Raw genomic sequence first — 5069 nt, 5'->3', positions numbered from 1 at the left:
CCTCCTGTTACCATCTGCCTTAGACGCACAGTTCGGGACCCCCTACCTGAGATGCGCTGGTTTTGACACCGACATTGGTGCTTTCATTGAGAGTTCCTCTGTGACGTCGCCGTAAGGAAGGATGCCTCATCTCGTTGTTAAAAACAACATTACCGCCGGGGGAGCTCTGGCTGTCGGCCAAACTCTCCGGCTAGGCAGTTTCGTCATGACTGCCTGTTCGGCCGCTGCACCAACGATGACTTCTCGGGTCATCAAAAACAGCCTCCACGTCAGCTCGGAACTCGTCGAGCAGATGGATCCAATGGAGCTGTCTTCCCTAAACGAACTCTTGGATCGCATCGCCGCCTTGGGAGTCGCTATGGACTATGATCAGATTGGGCTTAAACCCGATCAAAGGGAGATTAACTCTCCATCGGTCACCCATCATGTTGCGGTGGTGGAGGAACAATGCGGCAACTCTTCCTCTATTTTGAGGACTAACTATGTCCAGATTCCTGAGCTCTCCGGGCCGGATACCCGCTTACAAGAGGACATCACCCAAGCCCTGAACCTAGAATCAGGCAGCAGGCCAGACTTATCGAGCAACACTCCGGAACCCGAACTTCCAAGATTGGAAACTCCTCGGCCCCTGAGTCTCAGATCGGGTAGGGGTTTGGACTCAAATCCACCCACCCACCCAGACATAAACGATCTTTCCCACATCAGGCAAGAGCCCCATGAAACAGTACATCATTATTGGGCCAGATTCCTCCTTGTGATGAACAAGGTTAAGGACTGTCGCGAGGAAGATGTAGTCTCACTTTTCTGCAATAATTGCACGGACAAGGGAATCCTTAACGCCTTAAGTCACCGTGACATATCACGCTTCGCTGACTTGGCGTCCATAGTATGAAAGTACTGTGCGATGGAAAGCGCCTGGAAAACTGAAACGAAATTTTGGGATAATCCGGCCCCGAATATACACCCAGTCCGAAGTAAAGGGGTGCACTATCATAAGACACCCAAGCTAGTTGCAAAGAAACAAAAACCCTCTACAAGGCATGGAACCGTACTGGAGGGATGGCTTAACGGACCCTGCAAAATTCATAGTACAGCGGATACAATACCAAGGCACATCCTTAGAGCATGTTGGATACTCCGGCAGGTGGCCAAAAGGGGTGAGGGTCTCCTTATCCCAAATGCCACAGAGCACCATCCCGTGGATAACAATACGGTGTCTTTGAGACCTCCGCGTCAAATAATAGGCGCAAGCGAACACTCCGCAACATGGCCGAAATTTGCCACGTAGCAGCAATAAATCCATGGAGTGACACAGCTATTACCTTCAATGCCAGTGCCGGGGGACTAATCCACGAGCACCTATGGGACCGGCGGACCGAGTCCCTTTCGGTTCGGCGGGGGCGAGGGTCGCACGAAGAGCGGATCGAGGCGAAGCACACAAGCAGTTTACCCCGGTTCGGGCCGCACGGATGCGTAAAACCCTAGTCCTGCTTTGTGGTTTGTATTGAGTTCTTGCTCGGGAGCGCGGAGTGCTACAGTACACCCCAGCAGCTAACGAGACCGAGCCTGAGTGTCCTCCTCCCCCCCTCTACATTGCGCACGGGCCTCCTTTTATATGCTCAAGGGGTCACCGACAGGTGGCAACGTAGACAAGGGTAAAAATGGAAAGGTGTTGCAGTTGGTACAACTACCTGCTACAGTGTATCATACCTAACCCTGACGGCAGGGGACAAGGGCATTAAATGCCCGTCTGCGTCGCCTAAATAGTGCAAAAGGGACCGTCAGGGACGCCATCGCTCGCCACGGTGGAGATCTTGTCAGCGCCGCTTGCCACCGCGCGCCGCTGGCTGCACAGCCTCCCGCCACGTACGCCTGGAAGGGTCCCAGAGCGACACGTTGGTGGAAGTGCTGGAGCGCGGGCGCGGAGTGGTGGCTTGCCGCGGCAAGCACCTTGTCGCGGTCGTTGTCTTGTCGCGTCCGGGAGCTTGTCGCTCACCGGGCCTTGCCGGGACGCGTGGCGCATCGCGGCAAGTTCCTTGAGATGCCTTGATTGGCCTTCCCGGCAAGCTCCTCTTTCCGAGGTCTTGTCTCCTTGGCTTGGATACTTTGTCATGCCTTGGTTGGCCTTCCCGGCAAGCTCCTCTTGCCGGGGTCTTGTCTCCTTGGCTTGGATACTTTGTTCTTGAATGGTTCCAAAGGAACCACGGAGGATCTTGGCGGTTACCCGGCAAGCCTTGCCGCGGGATGCTGCCACTGCCCGTGCACAAGTTCGGGATACTAGGGTACCCCTACTCTAGTACACCGACAGGAGCCCCCAGGCCTGGGCCATACACGGTGCCGAGCGATGTTGGGCCAGGCCCAAAACAGGGCACGGGCACGCGCAGCCTGGGTTACGCCGTATCTCTCCCCGTATCCACCGCGCCCTCCCCGAACGGCACGCGTTGAATGCGGCGTCGTGGGAGAGATCGTGGGTGGTTTCTTTATTCGGAAAGGCGGAACGTCCGCCCCCTCCCTCTTTATAAGCAGGGGAAACAGGGGTAGTTCTCCCATTCGCCGGTTGCTACTCCAATCTCAGAAATCTCCGCCGGCCCCTGGTCTTTCCGAAGCTGAAAGAGAGCAGCGCCCCGCCCCCCATCGCCACCAGCACCACCAACGTCGTCGACCTCCTCCACCACATCCGCCATGGCTCCGAGAGCCGACAAGGGGAAGGTTGTGAAGTCGACCGAGGCGCAGCGGCTTGCAGCGCTGCGAAAGGAGCGGGCAGTCTTCCCCCCCAAGCTCGCCGCGAGGGAGCTGAGGGAGAATTATTACCTCTTCTGGTCGACGGAGACGCGAGCGCATCCGTGCATGAAGGTACTTCCAGCCGCCGCTTGGAAAATGGCTCCAAACGGATATCCCTTCTTCGCCTTGTTCTTCTACTGCGGGCTCTGCCCGCCTTTCTCTGAGTTTTTCTGCGATATTATGAACACCTACGGGTTCCACCTCCTTGACTTCACCCCCAATGCCGTTCTGACCATGGCAGTTTTCGCACATCTCTGCGAAAACTTTGTCGGAGTCCATCCCAATGTAGCCCTTTTTCGCCACTTCTTTATGCCCCGAGTAGAGAGAGGAGAGCCTTTATCCGGCGGAATCGCCTGGATCTCAAGGGCCGGCAAGAAGGGCACTTATCTGGAGGGAGAGTTCCGCGGCAAGTGAGAGGAATGGAGAGCAGACTGGTGCTGGATTGTCGAGGAGAACCCGCAGCCGTTTACCGCCCGGCGCCAAGCCCCAGTAGCACGTGGCAGCGATTGGAGTGACGTGGCCCCGAAAGACGATAGGCTGAAGATTGCCGTCACCCGGATCCTACGCCTCAGGCTTGCCGGGCTCACTGTAGGCGCTGTTGGCGCAGATTTTCTTCGTCGCCGCATCGCCCTCCTGCAGGAACGGGGGAGACCCGCCTGGGAATTCAAGAATGTGGCGGATATCATGAGGCTGCGTCCGGGCCTCAACTTCAACTTCATTGTTCTGGAGCTTAACGCGATGCTCCAGGAGCTGTTCAAGTACGACCCTCAACATCCCGAAGTGTTCAGGTTGCCGCAGGGTGTCGTTCCGCTGTGCAACAACTCCGCGCTCGACCGCATCCGTGCAATGATGCCGCTGTGCGATTCACATGGAATTGTCCCAACTTGGCAAGAGCCTGCAGACAACGTCACGCAGGAGTTCTTTGATGGCTTGGTAGAAGTGCCGGTCCGCTCCGACGAAAAGGATAGCCTCACCCGCGACACCACCGATGCGGAGATGACTCGCATCGCCACTAGGCTGGAAGAGGTGGCGGCAGCCGTAGCTGCGGGCGAGTTTGGATTCACTATGGAGGAGGCAGATGCAGCAGAAGCGGCAAGCCGTGCCGAGCGAGAGGAGCGCGTTGGCGAGAAAGAGCTTGCCGGGCATGACGTCGGGTCGAGCGAGCCCGCCAAGGATATGAGCAGCTCGCTGGAGATCAAATCCTCTTCCTCCTCATCTTCAGGCAGCTCGCCGCAAGCAGAGCCTCCATCCCCATCAAGAAGGCATCTCCGCAAGGCCGGGGACGTAGCGGGGCAGCAGGCAAGTGAACAGCCGCCGCGCCGCGCGACATGCTCTACCGCGGCAAGCACTCTTGCCGTGGGAGCATCTCACGCTGCTGCGGCAACTGGAGCGGGGTCCACCGGGACCACCGCTTCTGCTCCTGCCGCTTCTCATGCCGCGGCGGCAGCCGGAGCGGGGTCGTCTCAGACCACCGCCACTGTTCCCGCCAAGCGGCCAAGGGAAACTACCCCTCCGCCTCCTCACATCGGACGTGAACCGGACTTCGACTTCTCCGCGTTCAACTCCAACGAGAAAGAAGAAGAGTAAGATTCTCTTGTTGTACTTGTAGTTCTTCAATTCTTGTTGTTTTGTCTTGTATCTCATTTGCTTTACTCTGAACTTATTCCTTTTCAGGACTCTGGCCCAGAGAGCAGCGAAGAGAGCCAAGGTCCCGGTGATTGTCATCGAGGACGAACCCACCACGACAGCAGGGGGCGCGTCCGAGACAACCTTGCCGGACCTGGCAACTGTCCTCCAGAGCAGCCCCCAGCGTAAGTATATGGTTCGATTTCCGCTGTTAGGCGCACATGGATACTCTTTCTTTGCTGACATCTGGCTGTTGGTTTGTGTAGGAGCAGAGCAGCCCCACCAGGAGCGCCCGGAGGCCGCCCCGAAATGCCAAGGGAGAGTCCTCCGGCAAGGGAGAGTTCTCCGGCAAGGGGGAAGTCTCCGGCAAGGGAGAGTTCTCCGGCAAGGGACAGCACCAGCGGCCTTCCAGCGGCGGAGACCACGACTGCAGAACCCGGTACAGGTAATCCTCTCGCTTCAAAACTTCCCTTGGGTTCTTCTTCTTTCGATCTTCTCTTTGGATATTTGCTTGACTCTTCTCCCTTTTCCGGCCGTCAGACCCATCTGCTGTGGAGCCGATGGAGACCAAGGTTGCTGCCGACGACGCCGCTGCCACTGAAGAAGCAGCCGACACTGATGATCCCGCCGGCGACGAGGCCGCCAAAGCTGCCGCCGCAGCA

The sequence above is a fragment of the Triticum dicoccoides genome, chromosome 1A (genome assembly GCF_002162155.2).
Source record: "Triticum dicoccoides isolate Atlit2015 ecotype Zavitan chromosome 1A, WEW_v2.0, whole genome shotgun sequence".
In the NCBI taxonomy this organism is placed as follows: Eukaryota; Viridiplantae; Streptophyta; class Magnoliopsida; order Poales; family Poaceae; genus Triticum; species Triticum dicoccoides.
Note: the sequence above shows the minus strand (reverse complement) of the source record.